Here is a 16,940-nt window from a genome sequence, read left to right on the forward strand (position 1 = left end):
TTTGCTAGTTAATGCCAACAGTGAGCATCAGCAGCGCACCGTCGCAAGCCGCACAGCACAGCCTGGCACGGAGCCAGAGAGCGCGGATTGGACAGCAACAGCCTGCAACTGTTTCTTTGTGCCCGCAGGAGATCTGAATCCCCAAAGGTTGGATGAGTATTCAACTTCAATGCATTACAGCTCGAGAATTCAATTGTTATCCCAACCAGTTGATATCAATTTAATTCCTAAGAGTTATGTACTTGTTTGAGTATCTAATGTAGAAGTTGTAACCAAGTTCACTTTACGAAACGGTCTTAATGAATGATATACTGAACGTATGTCCTCTTGATGTGTAACACTTTGTAACTGATTGAATATATATCTTTTGTATTCTGATAACCCTCTCGATAAGATCTGTTAGGTTTATATGCATATTCTATGTATTAATAAATGTATCCTCGTGTATTAGTACCTGTGTGTGCGCGTTGTTTGAGTTATGTCGCATGGTTGGATTCTAAAGCCATCAAAAGAATCAACTTTGTGATTTACTGCTACAATTAATAATTGTCTCAGTAAATGCCCAAACCCTACAGAACTGGTGCCTTCAGAGAGCCACTATGATTACATATTTGGCGTCCCTGAACCGGCTATGAATCACTACATTTATTTGGCGTCCCTGGGTGGGCGTGGCAAGACTGAAATGAGTCAACCAAGCGAATAATTCATATAAAACGCCGCGGGTTTCATACACGACAATACAGTGTGCTGAAAGCCGAAAGGAAAAAAAGTTCCCCTTGCTCTTTAAGCAGTGCTTGATTGTTTTGCGATCTACCGGGTTGATTGCATACTTGATCTTGTGGTTTTCTGTGGTAAAACTGTAATTTCATACTTAAAAGTAATACTCTTTAAGTTTAACGATGGTTGCTAAAAGGTCTGAATTCGAGTCGCTATTAAGCACTCTCTCTAGCAGCGACAGGTCTGACCACGATCTCTTCCATATCTCCGTCAGCGGAGAAGCTAGAATAAATCTCCATTCTCTGAGAGAGCTAGCGAAGGACATAGAGAGATTTGACCCCGCAGTGTCAGAGAATAATATCAAGAGTTATATTCAAGACCTCAGGTATACCCTGCAGTACCTGCCAAACGCCACAGAACAGGAGAAAGTGTTTCTGGTCAGGAAAACTACCAGCAGAGCTGTACATGAGTGGATGGCTAGGCAGATGAAAGAAGTCTGTAATGACTTTGAGCAGCTATGTCAAGCACTTATCGAAGAATACAGTGCGTTTATTGACCCGACTGCCGCGATAGCCGCCGCACTTAACATTAAGCACGAGAGAGCAGAGTCCCCTCGCGAATATTACGAGAGACTTAGACGAACTTATTTTGCAGGGCGAAATGATGAGGGTTGCGAAGAGAACACACATTTCAAGGGTTTATTCATTGCGAATCTCCACCCATCAGTCAGAAAGATGATCTTAATGCATACAGATGCACAGACCATGAAAATGACTGATATTAAGAGATTCGTGCAGAAAGCCTGGGAGTATGATGTCCAAAGTCGCTCTGAGCGAAAAGCTGTTAAAGCGACTGTGTTCGCCGTCAAAGCCAGCAGGGTTAATTCCCCCCTGCTCGAAGGAGCACAGGCTCCTGAGCTGGCTAAGCCCCGTTCCAAAGCAGGCACACTGGACCGCACCCAGCGTCCTAAGTGCCATGAGAACACCAGGGGAGGGAAAGGGCTAGAAAAAACTGAACAAAAGGATTCAGTAGCCGCCCGCCTGGCCAGGCTTGAACAAGCTTTATTAAGACAGGGACAACCGCTCCCCAAGGCTGCCTGAAGCGTGAATGAGCTGATACTCTCCACCGGAGGAGGCGGAGACCCGCCCCCTCTCCCTCCCTCAGTCTATCTGATTGAGCGGAAGGGTTCCTGCCTGGATGAGGTCAGCCACTCCCAAGTGAGTGCTGACTCCACCCCTGAAGTCACAGAGCAGGCAGTAAAACACAGAGGAAAAGCAGGAAGCTTTTACCTCAAGGCTGCCATGGGAGATGTCTTACCCAGTGAGACACTGATTGACACTGAGGTTGAAAGGTGTTTGATGTCACACGGCAAGCTCAAACGGGTAGAAAAAGAAAAGGGCATGCGACTCAGAGAGGAACCTTTGGTGGATCACCAGAAAGGCAAAGTGTGGAAACAGGTCAAGGCTCCTAAGTCTTCTGTACAGAAGGAAAGGGGGGCCAAGAGGCAGACCGTGCTCACACAGTGCCCACCGAACACAGAAGCCCATGCGGAGATTCCTTCTGTTCCCTCTGGACAAGAAATAAAAATATTTTCTTGTTCCCCGAATATACAGGGAAGTCGTGTCCCGGCCGAGGTCTCAACAGCCTCCCTGCCACAGGAGCGGTGCTCCAAGCAGCCGCCTGATCCACCAGGTAAAGCACACACCTTTTACATCCCTAAAGAGGAGCAGATCTCCCCACCTGGCGATGAAAAGGAGCTTTCCCTGTGCACCCTGGCACCCAAGAGGGGTCAGGACCACCACCCCGCAGTGGTGGAAAGGATCCAGATGGCAGGAGAGCAGGTTGGTGATGTAGCCCCCACCCTTAGCCCTGAGAGGTCCTCTATTAGTGAGGATCTGCTTGAGCAGCTGTCACAGGGCCACCGCCAGGTGCCCCTGGTGCAACATTCACAGGTTAGACGGGAGGTCCAGCTGGACGCTGAGACTACTGCGCTGTGGACACACCTGATCCCAGATGCTGATTCCCTCTGCTTTGACCCAGGGAACCTGCAGTCAGGTAACATTATTTCTCACGACTACCAGGTAGTGAGTGAGACTGACCTGATTGTTCCTGCCTCAACGGCAGGGTTTCCAACACACCCAGTCCCCCAGAAGGGACAGGGAATGAAAGCCGAGCCGGTTTTCTTACAGCCACCAGCTCAGTCTGTCAGTCTGAGTCTGACCAACAGTGGTTCAGCCAGACTGGAGCTGGATGGTCAAGCCACCCGCCTGCCAGTGCAGAACATCGCAAAGAGAGGTGTCAGAATCCCCGCCTGCACTGACATGGGCCTGGTGAGTGATAGTGAGTTCAAAGACAGTGAACTAGCTATCCCACTGCTGGGGCAGCTCCCTGAACCCCTAGCGAGGGAAGGGGGGAGCGAGCAGGTGTCCTACACCTACCCCCAGAAAACGATTGGAAACATGCCGATAGAGGGATTCCTCAATCAGGAAGTGTGCAGGGTGGACCTGAACAGTGAGAATAGGATAACAATCCCAGATCACTCAGGTGCTCCAGATGACCACTCAGCCGAGGGTCAGGCATGCTCCACCACTGCACCACCCCCTGCAGGGTTCCTAGAGCACAGGCATGAACAAATCGAAAAAGCAAATGTCCTGGAAACGGATGAGCAGCATCAGCCGCTGCGTCAGATCTCCCCAGATTTCCAGGATGTTGGTGCCCAAGATGCCACAGGGCATACTGAGAAAGACACCATGTACACGCTGCGCCAGCTTAGAAAGGCAACAGTCACTCAGAAGGAGATGACTGGGATCAGCCACCCGAAAAGACTTTTGGGAGGACTGATTGCTGCCGCCACTGTTGCACGTTTGCTTTTTCTGGTAGGTTTGTGTGCTACTGGCACTCTCACCCTGACTGCCCCAAGAAGGCAGGTGTCAGAGAGGCCAGAGGGTAGTGACAGACTGTATCGACAGCAGCAAAAGTTGGAAAGCTTAGGGAAAACCCTACAGGCAACTTCCTATGCAACAGGGTTAAACCTTATTCCCCAAACAGTGGACATGATTGTTGGTGTTATACAGTGGGTTTATGCTTGTGTGCAACAGGCCAGAATGTTGACACAAGACCTGTTAAGGGAGTTTAGTGCCACTGTGGCCAGTCTAGCCATGGCACAATTCCCAACCCACTTGATTCCACTCTTCTCAGTAGAGGAGTATGTGACATTAACCCCATCGCTCATAGCTCACCCAGAAGGCAATCCAAGATTGAATTCGGTTCCAAGTCTTGAGATGGGTATGGCTACCAAAGCTATCCATTGGCTGTGTCTAAATGATTCACCAATGAAGGGTGTAAAGCTACTAACGAGCAGAGGGAGGTTAATGAACTCCATGAAGAGCAGGTGGGAAGTAAATGGTTGGTCAGCACACCACATTTAACTGACACTATGACTTGTGACGGGCATGATACAGCTACCACAATGCAGCTACCTAACCAATAGTTTTCCTGTAAGTTCCCGAGGAGGTCATAGTACAGCATGGTAACTTAACACTGTACGGTCTGGAACCAGACAATATAAGACCAAACTTGAGGTCTAAGATGCCTTCAGGTGCCACACTATTGAATTGGATAGAAATCCAAGAAACAGTAAGCCCTGAAGAGGTACAGGTAGTTAGTTTGCTTTAATGGAACAAACCTCCAAATCACCCTAGCAGATACCCAACACAGGTGTTGTGGTTTATCGGGGGGCTGGGAACAGGAACTGTTGTTATTGTAACACTACTGCCAGGTAGCTGGATCATGACTGACAGTGTACTCTGAATGATGTAGTCTCACATCAAAATGTACTCTGGGTAGCATGAATGAGTCAAAGGTAGCATGTCAAAAGAAAGGAAGTGACTTCTCCCCAAATATCTACCACAGAGGTATCAGATATTGACAGTGAACTTCCTGATGTGTAATTCCTAGACTTAGATAATGTCTCCTACCGTGTTTATACATACTCCAGATGTTATTCATCCTGTTTGTATCCAATGCTGGTTCCGGTATGAATTCTCGAGGAGTAATGTAGACATTTAAGATTAATGTTCAAATGGCAAGGGACATCACTTAACTCTGTTTTGTTTTGAAGGCAACAATGCCTCGGGACCTCGTGGCCTTCAAAAAGGGGGGATATGTAGCGGTGAGGCTTATTAATAAGGCAGAATTAAGTGTTTCTGAGCTTTCCCAAATTAGGCCTCATTTCTCTGTTCATCTCTGTGGTGCAGCCACAGAGAAACCATTCATGCAAGGTGATTTAAGGTCCAAGGACAGCTCCCAAAGGGGGATGCACTTAGCTAAGCCTGGCTATCATGATCAATGGTCATCCATTGGTGCCTATCTGTCTAGGGAGTGCGAGTTGGACATCTGGATTGCATTCCTAAGTGTCAGGAGTAAGTGACTCATATCTCACCTTGATCAACCAATCAGGGACCGGTAGGGCCGAGTAACCCACTTGGGACTCTGATGCCCATGGAACTTTCAGCCAATCAATGAGCTGAAGTTCCTCCAGGTAAAAACAGGCAACACAGAGAGCCTGAGAGATTCAGATTCAGATTCAACAAGATTCTGTGAGAATTCCAGGGCAGGACGGCCCAGGAGCAGAAGGCTCCCAAGGGCAGGACATTCTCGCAGCGCGCCTCCTGACCATCCTGAGACTCAGCCCGGACAACCACGGAACGGCCAGTGTGTCCGAGTGCCAGAACTTTCCTTTGTTCTAAGAGTCTAGAGTGGAGGTTGCCAGAGAGTAACCAGCAGCAGGCCTCCTGAACAGGTCGGAACTGTGGAAAGCTGAATCACTATTCAGAACTAGCTCTTCATCAGGAACGAACCAGTACTCTTCCTGACTTGCTGGGACCCACAGTCATCTTTTCTCCTGTGCACAAACTTTGCTAGTTAATGCCAACAGTGAGCATCAGCAGCGCACCGTCGCAAGCCGCACAGCACAGCCTGGCACGGAGCCAGAGAGCGCGGATTGGACAGCAACAGCCTGCAACTGTTTCTTTGTGCCCGCAGGAGATCTGAATCCCCAAAGATTGGATGAGTATTCAACTTCAATGCATTACAGCTCGAGAATTCAATTGTTATCCCAACCAGTTGATATCAATTTAATTCCTAAGAGTTATGTACTTGTTTGAGTATCTAATGTAGAAGTTGTAACCAAGTTCACTTTACGAAACGGTCTTAATGAATGATATACTGAACGTATGTCCTCTTGATGTGTAACACTTTGTAACTGATTGAATATATATCTTTTGTATTCTGATAACCCTCTCGATAAGATCTGTTAGGTTTATATGCATATTCTATGTATTAATAAATGTATCCTCGTGTATTAGTACCTGTGTGTGCGCGTTGTTTGAGTTATGTCGCATGGTTGGATTCTAAAGCCATCAAAAGAATCAACTTTGTGATTTACTGCTACAATTAATAATTGTCTCAGTAAATGCCCAAACCCTACAGAACTGGTGCCTTCAGAGAGCCACTATGATTACATATTTGGCGTCCCTGAACCGGCTATGAATCACTACACTTGTCTGAAAGAAAGAAGAGCCATGTCTTTCAATCACATCCTCCTAGCTAAAAAGCACTCTGCTGCAGAGGGAAAAGTATGCATATTAGTTGTTACTAGAAATATATCTTCATTATAGTGGTGATCTTACAGGAGATACTGATCCTACCATCAAGGTTCAAACATTGGAAGCTCACTTTAGGCATGTATTGGGAGATACTGGATCTTAAAGGACCACAAAACGCATTTCTTCTGCATGAAGACAGCTTCATCTTCCTACTGGTAGGATGTGTAACTTAATACCTGCATTGACTTAGTTTAAAGAAATCTGGATTTGATTGAGTGCACATATAAAATCATGTTACTGTTTGCAGAAATAGTCAAACTATTATAATATAGGATGTATGATTTACTGTATTGACTGTAATGTTTTGTACTGTTAATTTAGACAATAAGAGAAAAGGAATGTATACCCCACCACAAGTACAATACCCAGCACTTAAACATTTGATGTCAGCCATCTTCACAGAACAGATCAATTTCTATCTAGAAATATGATTTGGACAGAATTCCCTGTTATAATGAGATAATGGGCGCACACCATCAAAATGGTTCTCAAAACTGTTTAGTTTTGAATTATATTCCTGTACAATTCCTGCAGGAAAATTTTGGTAGAATGTTCAATGTCATATTAACTTTAATGAAGCTACTGCATGTGAAATCTTAGTACCAACCCATTCCAGAAATGTTTATTATTATGGTTTCATTCTCATAATTTTCCTAACTCCCCCAATTAAGGTTTGCTAGTTGTTTCTTGCACCTCACAGAAATGCCTCCTCTGTTGCACGGATGCAGTTCTACATGTAGCGGCAATGTTTGTTAATAAGATAGAATTAAGTGTTGCGGTGCTTTCCCAAATGAGGCCCCATCTCTCTGTTCATCTCTGTGGTGCAGCCACAGAGAAACTATTCATGCAGGCTGATTTAAAGATGTTTTCTTTTGATAAGGGACAGCTCCCAAATGGGGATGCACTTAGCTAAGCCTGGCTATCATGATCAATGGTCATCCATTGGCGCCTATCTGTCTAGGGAGTGCCAGATGGACATCTGGACTGCATTCCTAGGTGTCAGGAGTAAGTGACTCATATCTCACCTTGATCAACCAATCAGGGACTGGTAGGGCCGAGTAACCCACGTGGGACTCTGATGCCCATGGAATTTTCAGCCAATGAACGAGCTGAAGTTCCTCCAGGTAAAAACAGGCAACACAGAGGGCCTGCGAGACTATTGTGGACTTTTCTAAAGGGAATTCAAAGGAGAATTCCAGGGCAGGACAGCCCAGGAGCAGAAGGCTCCCAAGGGCACGACATTCTCGCAGCGCGCCTCCTGACCATCCTGAGACTCAGCCCGGACAACCACGGAACGGCCAGTGTGTCCGAGTGCCAGAACTTTCTTTTGTTCTAAGAGTCTAGAGCAGAGGTTGCCAGAGAGTAACCAGAGGATCCACCCGAGGTTAGCATCAGCAGCAAGCCTCGTGAACAGGTCGGAACTGTGGACAGCTGAATCACTATTCAGAACTAGCGCTTCATCAGGAACGAACCGGTCTTCTTCCTGACCTGCTGGGACCCACAGTCATCTTTTCTCCTGTGCACAAACTTTGCTAGTTAAAGCCAACACTAACTAGCCGGCCAGTGAGCATCAGCACAGCACAGCCTGGCACGGAGCCAGAGAGCCCGCAGGAGATCTGAATCCCCAGAGATTGGATGAGTATTCAACTTCAATGCATTACAGCTCGAGAATTCAATTGTTATCCCAACCAGTTGATATCAATTTAATTCCTAAGAGTTATGTACTTGTTTTGAGTATCCAATGTAGAAGTTATAACCAAGTGGATTTACGAAACGGTCTAAATGAATGATATACTGAACGTATGTCCTCTTGATATATGTAACTCTTTGTAACTGACTGAATATATACCTTTTGTATTCTGATAACCCTCTCGATAAGATCTGTTAGGTTTACATGCATATTATATGTATTAATAAATGTATCCTCGTGTATTAGTACCTGTGTGTGTGTGTTGTTTGAGTTATATCGCATGGTTGGATTCTAAAGCCATTAAAAGAATCATTTTGTGATTTACTGCTACAATTAATAATTGTCCCAGTAAATGCCCAAACCCTACAGAACTGGTGCCTTCAGAGAGCACACTACATACAAAATTCTATGATTCCATGCCAGAATTCCATGCTGGCCGGCACAGATTGGAGGAGCAGCTTGTCTTCACTGACATCACTGCAAGCTGGGTGACTTTTCCCAGTTCTGCCTCAGCCCCAACAAATCTTTTCCAGCAACTTTGGGAATCATGTTTGTACTTGGCTAGTCATTTGCCCAGGCTCAAACTATTACTAACTGGGAAATATAGAAATGCGATACAGGGTATCATTGTAGTTTGATTATTTTAGGACAGGCAAAATAAGACTCCATGGGTCAATTGCATCGAATGAAAAGCAGTGTACTAACTGGTGATGATCCAATGGTTATTATGTACCTCAGTATGCTAGATTAATACCAAATGCAACTAATTAAGCTGCTAAAATTTGCCCTTGTCTCCCTACTAAAAGTGTTCTTAATTGCAATAAACCCAAAATAACAGCTGCTGCCCTCTAGAGGATGCTAAAGTAGAGGAATATATTAGTACAACTCTTGCTATAAATGAAGCAATTTAGTAGTATACAAGGGAGAACAATAGATCACAAGCAAAAGTGTTACAAATGCAGTGGCTGTAATTATTACTAAAATAAAAAGTACTACAAATTTATTTTGTGTCCATCGATGTATGTATTGAAATATTTAATTAAAATTATGTATGTATTGAAATATTTAATTAAAATTCCAGACACAATTCAATAAACCTACATGTCATGTATTAAATTACATTACATTATCACAAGCATTCAGCTATATATACACAACAAAATACTCTTTATTAATGTCAGCCCACATATTAACTTGCTAGTACAAATTATTTAAATATTCTGAATCTGAGCCCCCCTTAGTTCCTGCTTGGTAGAACAGTATTACCCTTAGTATCATACTAAGGACGGGATCAGCTGGTCTCCAACTTTATGTAGGTTTTTTTTTTGCTGCAAGTGAACATCGATGCAGCTATTGATAATTCCTGGATAGTACTAGCTAGTACTCAGTTTACAGACTGACAAAATGTGGGTGTGGGACAGTAGGTGTCAGAAACTATGCTGACCTTAAGTTTCTCTCCAAGGGTGGTGCATTCGTTTCTCCTTGTTCTGGGGCTTCACACTGATCAAAAGGTCTCCTTGTGCAGTTATTTCTTAAAAACCACATGGTTCAGAGGTGATGTGGGATTGCGATACATACAATATCTAATGCAGCCTCAGATTGAGAGGGGGACTCTAGAACAGGGTACAAATACACAATGCATCTGGCCATCTGCAGCCAGTTCATCAATAAGCCCTAGGCAGTTACTGTAGCTCTGCCCACACCCAGCAAAGGAACACTTCAGAAACCCCAGTGATCATAATAGACACTTTACTTTAAATAGTGTATTTTAAAGTAGCATCTAAAACCATTTTATAGAAGGTATAGAAAACATTAAAACAATAGAAAATAGTTATAATAATAGCAAATTGCATTATATAATTAGCATATATAAGAAACACAAATGTTATAATTGCTAGAAAATAAAAAGGGCAATTATGTAGATACACTGTTGTGTGGTCTGAGGGTCTACTGGTAGTTTTGGGAGATATAAAGAAACCTGTGGAAGTAAAAGGGTCCTAGCACCCTTTGAATTGCTAGGTGGCATAACAGTCTACAAAGCAAAAGCGGTTCCTGCATATAGGGGGTCACCATCCGTGACATATACATGTACAGCTCCATACTAAATCAGCAACATTGTTGTGATTAACCCGTGGTGTCTGTGTCATAGAGCACAATATATGCTCCTAGCAAGTGCCTTTACATGAGTCACGGGGCACCCCTAATGTAAGTGTGATCATCTTGATGAACAGAATTTGTTATCACCTTTGTCTTTTATTTTAGAAACAAAAAATGAACATACATACTGTACAACAACAAAATTATCTTAACACACCCTTTCCCACCATTCCTCAAAACCTAATCTATCCCAGATGACCAGTCCTAGGGGTCCTGTGAAACCAGATCAGCAACTACAAGGTGGTGTAGGGACCAACAATGTTTTAATGTCTTTTTTTTCTTGTCTCCCAGATACATAAAATGTCTTCACTGGCACCAACATCCCAAGCCATAGACATCTCCATCTGTGTAACATCAATAAAGACAAAGCGTCCACTGGCCAAAGGAAGAGAGTGAGGTTGCTACCAGCAATGTGCAATCTTTCTTTTGATGGCGGTAAAACTCCTTTCTGGTGCTTATAAATTAATTGAGAGGTTGTCATTAAACAGTAAAAGGGGAGCAAGGACCTCAGGTTCAGCAGTATGTATAGTATGTTGTATATACAGTGCCTTTTCCCAAAACTCTAAAACATTGGTGTATTTCCAGGCCATATGAAAGAATGTCCCTGAGGCTCCCTGGGAACACAGAGTACACTGGAATAAATGCCCCATGAATAAAGTTAAAATGGATGAGCTGGTGATTGAGACTCAAAGCATCACTCCAAATAGACTCCCAATGATAAGCTACCTTCTTTAAGAGGTTTATTTTCCAGCTGTAGTTGTAGTTAATTTTGAGATGTTTATATGAGTATCTTAATAACAGAGTAATATAGAGTAAGGACAGTGTTCCCGAAGTCTTGCCTCTTGCGTCTATGGTGTTCATAAGAGGTGACCTGGAACCCCACGCATGAGAGAATGGAGACGCAAGTAAAAAAAGAAAGAATTATTTGGAATATTTGGTATACTTTTGTATGTATACCTTGTATACCCTTCAAGGTATGCGCACCCATAAGGTACTTTGGATATTGGCACTTATAATATCAGATAAAATGTTACTTTCCTTATCTGACCATTGCAGACAAAGTAAAGATCATCCACCACATACTGTAGGAGACCAGTGTTATGAAAAATTGGATAGTGTGAGATCCACTTTGTAATGATTTTAATATATACAATATTTCTAGCAGGCGCCATACTGCTAGAATGAAATTGTTTCATAGTATGAAACAATGGGGTCAAAACAAAACAATGGTGTGGGGAAGCCAGTTGTCTGCAAGAAGCACAGAAGCTCCATCATGTGACTCTGTGACTGGAAACACCACAAAAGAACACAGATATAATTTAAAATTTGGCAATGATAACCATCCTACTCTCACATTATAGCATAAGAGATTTAATATGTGGCTGCCTTTTCCTCCATACAAACTTATTGACTAGAGACTGAGGGTTGTATTGAGCTATAGACTTTGACACATAGGAAAAAAACAATAAAAGGAGTTAGTTATGACTGTCTTTCCAAATCATTCTTACCTTGTCTATGAATCCCCTTGATGTTACTTGAGACTATAGTATTCAAGCTAAGGTTGATTTCCAGAAGTAAGTATTTAAAATGCCTAAAATATTGGAATGTTTGCGAAAAAAATGTTTTTCCAACGTGGGATTCAAGAGAAGTAGTGCAGATTTAATCAAATTGATTTTTTTAAATGTCACAATTGACTGAAATAGTTAATAATGTCAAGAACAATAGGTAATGACTAGTTTATATTTTTAAAGAATTAGAGGATATCAATATTCAGGGATATATGATGTTTGGTAGATTTGATTTCTATGGGAGCAATTGCTGTAGATAGATGGACTACTCTGGAAAGTCCTGTCCTCCAAACAACAGACAACATTACACTCACTGACTAACCCTGGAAGCTTTCTCTTCCCGCTATTTTCCCCTGACTAATTGACTTCCTGCAGCAGGTCAGATGACAGACTAGCAGCTAATTCCCCAAGAGCTGTCTGGAGAGTGTGGTTCCTGCCAGGGCTGTGCTCTCACAATATGTACAGCCATAAAATCATAAGAGGATGTACTTACATCTTCACCAAATGTCCAAAGTGTACAGTTGTGCATTAAATAAGCTAAGTGCAGAGTTAGTTAATTTTATGCGATGATATCATCCCTCAATTACTTTATAGTAGTAATATTAGCAAAGCTCTCGTTATTCTGTAATCTTAAAGCCAAAAGATGACTGGGTCTACTGCCATGATAAATAGTAATTCTTAAATCCGAGTCCTAAGGAATGACTAAGGAATTCTGCATGCCATCAGAAAAGGGGGTATACTTTTATATAAAAGTAATTTCCAGATGGCAAACCATTGTCACAGAGAAGTCCTTTTTCACAGTGTATTCAAAAAGAATTAATTTAGATTCAGATTCCTTGATTTTGCTAGACAAGATGTATTGAGATTGGACACAAACAATATAGTACTCTAATAAAACGTTTAACTGCATCCCAGAGAATTCAGGGATCCTCAAATCCATTATAAATAGAAATTCCTCAAACCAAGATTGAAATAAGAGCCAAAACTCTTCATTTTATAAAAAATGTATCTTACATTAAAATGAAAAAAGCATTGTGATCTGATACATATCCTGGAGTGAAGAAGAATGGATTTCTAAGTATAAAGTGAATGAATTTTAGAAAATAATTTGTGAATTGAGATGCTGACCCCTGTCTAGTGGGCCTTCAAAAGCCCACTAGACAGGGTTCAGGATCTCCCATGGGGATAGAAGTGTCCTTTTGTTGCCTTGGGTGTAGGCAGAACAAACTGTTCAGGGCCAATTGATTGACTGGCTGTATACAGATAGCCAGGTTTAAGAATGCATTATAGAGTCGTATTCTGTTCTATGGGCTCTCTCTCTTAGTCTGAGTCCTAATTAGACGAGTCTCGTAATCCCACACGTCACTTCTGAGCCTTGTCATTATTAACTAGTATCTGATCAAGTGCTAAAACACATCAATCCTTAGGAAGACACTGGTCATTCTATGCAACAAAACAGAATGTGTGTCAACACACCCCCTGACACCAGTTATCTCACAACCGTTCTTACTCTCTCGAATGGAAAACATTAAGAAGGAAGAAAGAAATCTCAAATTGTTATCACTTCTGTCCTGCAGCATCCCTCGGCTAGTGGTTGCTCTGGAAAACCATTGCATTCTCATGAAGGCTCACAGTTTTCCAGGGCTTGCAGCTCTGACCGGATCTCCTTCTGGTGATCTGTTTTAATTAGTAATTATCAAATCTATTATTTATTTGCTGTTTATCTATTTAATGTCAAGGCACTGCTCGACGGCACTTCATCATTATTTATTTTCTAACAGTTCGTCATTCTGACTGCAGTACTGCTTTCAACCTCTCCCCATTTCTCCAGCCTTGTGGGCTGCCCTCATTCCTGCTGCCTTTCTGGGTTCTCTCTCAGGCTGACTTTTTTCTCTAGACCTTTAGGACTCATTCTTTCTCTCCCTTTTTTTGTTTTTCAGGCAGTCTGGGTCTCCTTTCCCCTTTTCTGTTTTGTTCAGTTTCTAGCCACCTTTCTGCACCCCAACAGAACTCTCCCCTTTCTTTTATGTGGGAGCCAGGCGTCCTGTTCATGTTCCGATGCCTGGTGAACACTTGTGGGAACATGTACTGCAGGCACAGCTTGAACACAGTACTGAACATGCTTGCTTACTTGAATGCACTTTGGAATATTAAGAGAAGCTGAAGTCTGATCTGATAATCAGTGCATTATAATCCTGGGGAGCTTCAGAACACAATGTGGTGTGAATACATGAATGTATTTATGGCTAATGTTTATGTTATTTTAATAATAGAATAAATTAAAAATGTGGTCTTTCCACTGGAGTGATCTTGATCTTGACCATTTAAACAGGATTTGCTTCCATATTGTATTTGATTATTTATTTTTTATAAATTTTTAGGTGACCATAAACATTTTAAAATTATTTCTTGACATTTTTTACTTGTCTTCCTGAGTAAGTGGCCCAGGTGGCACAGTTAGCATTGCTGACCACAGTGGTGACCATTGCTGGTTCCCTGGTTTCAAATCTGAATGGGTGCTATCTGCATGGACTGTTCTCTTCATGTTTGCGTGGATTTCCTCTGGGTGCTCCTGTTTCCTCCCACAGACCAAAGACATACTGGTAGACTAATTGGGAAAACTGGACCTGGTGTGTGTGTTTGAGTCAGTTTGTGCCCTGTGATGGACTGGCGTATCCTGCCTTGTGCCCATTGTTTACTAGGAAAGGCTCGGCTCCTTCACAATGCTAAATTGGAAGACGTGGTTAGAAAATAGATGGATGTTGTTCTCCTGAATTCAGTCTCCCTATAGCCTGCAGTGCAATGAAACCTGGTGCACATCCATACTGCACCACAGCCAAGATCTTTACCACCCATGGACAATGATACTTTCAAGAAGGCACTGACATTATCAGTGTTCATTTAAGAGTGTGCAGTGTGTTCCTGGGGTATAAAATGGTTAATCCACCAGACTGTGTCCTATAGTCCACAGAACATGATCCCCTGGTTCCCAAACCAGATTGTATTATTCTAAAATGCACAGTTTTCATGGTAAAGTGGCTTGATACCACCCTATATTTGATAACAGAATTGCAAATGACAGATCTGCCTGTCATTGATTAAAACTATATACTAGCAAATTCACCATCCAGATTCATTTCCAATGCAATGCACTTTTTACCTTCCAGGTCCAAGTTGAACTGTAACTTGGATTTTCTACTGTCAACAGTACTGTAACTACCATATTCAGTATAATCACTTCTCCCCTATATGATCTTTGGCATGGAGACATTCTGGGGCCGCTGGAACCTGAAACTTTTGTTTGCTCCAGATGGATGATGAGGGCAAATGGAGGAACCACATGTCCTGTTTCTGACTTTTTCTACTCATTTGGGTTTATTCCTCCAGGTACATAATTAAGGGCATTAGAGTTCCAGTCTCCTTACACTGGAGTCCCTGAATCATTTAGTAACCTCACACTACATTTTTTTGTTTTACTTGTACTTACTGTATAAAACATGAAACCATCGAGATCAAAAATAGCAGTGGCCCTTACCTTGGTAAGGCACAGAGAAAAACACAGATTGCTTTTTTCCCCACTGTTTTCTGTTGATGGCATTTCTAAATTTACTCAATATAGGAGCTGTGCAGTAGGAGAGACCTGTTGTCAGCGTTTCCTGCCCCACAGTGACCAGCTGGCCCTCTCTCTACTGACATAGTGCTAGCCAACAAGGAGGAGTGAGCACAGCTTCTAGCTCAGTACAGAGAAACTTAAAGACTTCTAAGATAAGTTGCAGTAAAACAACAAACTACAAAGAAATAACTTAAATATCTTATTTGCATACGTATTGAGACCTGTAAACTTAATGTTTGGTGAAAGCACCTTTGGCAGTAATTACAACCCAAGTCATAATAATCATAATAATTGCTTAGACTTCTATATTCTGGATACTCCACTCAAAGCACTTTACAGGTAATGGTGACTCCCCTCCACCACCAATGTGCAGCATCCACCTGAACACCCACCACACATCAGCTATCAGTGTGGGGGAGAGCAGAGTAATGAAGCCAATTCAAGATGGGGATTATTAGGAGGCCATGACTGGGAAAGGCCAATGGGAAAGTTGGCCAGGACACCTGGGTTACACCCCTACTCTTTTCAAGAAACACCCTGGGATTTTTAATGACCACAGAGAGTCAGGACCTCAGTTTTACATCTCATCCAAAGGACGGCACCTGTTTACAATATAGTGTCCCCATCACTATACTGGGGCATTAAGACCCACATGGGGCACAGGGTGAGTGCTGGCCCCACTAACACCTCTTCCAGCAGCAACCTTAGTTTTCCCAGGAGGTCTCCCATCCAGGTACTGACCAGGGTCAAACCTGCTTAGCTTCAGTGGATTGCCAGTTATGAGTTGCAGGGTGATATGGTTGCTGGCTGCTTTTCCATCTTTGCACACCGGCTTAGTGCAATTGCAACTTAATGCAATAGTGGCATTCTTCTTGGCATATTTACTCAAGGTACCTCAAGTCTCTTGCAGATTGTCTGGAACAGCCTTTCAACAGATTCTCAATGGAATTTAAATCTGAACTTTGATTAAACCACTCAGGTACACTTACCTTCTTATTCATAAGTCACATTACTGTAGCTTTTGAATTATTGTCCAGTTGAAAGGTGAATTTTTTGTCTGGTTTTAACATAATGCTGACTATGCTTGACAGTGGGGTTTGCATTAAATGTAATGCTTTGCACTGAAACGAAAAAGAAAAAATCAATTTTTGTCTTGTTTGACCACAGAATCTTTTTGTCCCATGTTTGCAGTATCGCTTAGGTTCTTTGTTGCAAACCCAAGGATTTCCAGGATTTGAGATTAGTTTTTGTGTGTGTTTTTTCTAGTCCATACAAGCCCCTTTTGAGAGACTGGGATATTTTCTCTTATCCTATCTCCTCACTCTATAACTGTGACCTCAACTGCCTCATAGCGCCATCCTTATCCGGTTGTTTGGACCTCAACTTGGAGGGTTAGAGCACCTGGTCTAAGCAGTGTCTTGGATCCTTTCACTTCTTGATGATAGACTTCACCGTGCTCAAAGGAACATTAAGGGTTTAATATTTATCATATAAATATTATTTATATAATACATTTTAATATTTATTAA

Source organism: Lepisosteus platostomus, chromosome 12, assembly GCF_059453375.1.
Source record: "Lepisosteus platostomus isolate fLepPlt1 chromosome 12, fLepPlt1.hap1, whole genome shotgun sequence".
Lineage (NCBI taxonomy): Eukaryota > Metazoa > Chordata > Actinopteri > Semionotiformes > Lepisosteidae > Lepisosteus > Lepisosteus platostomus.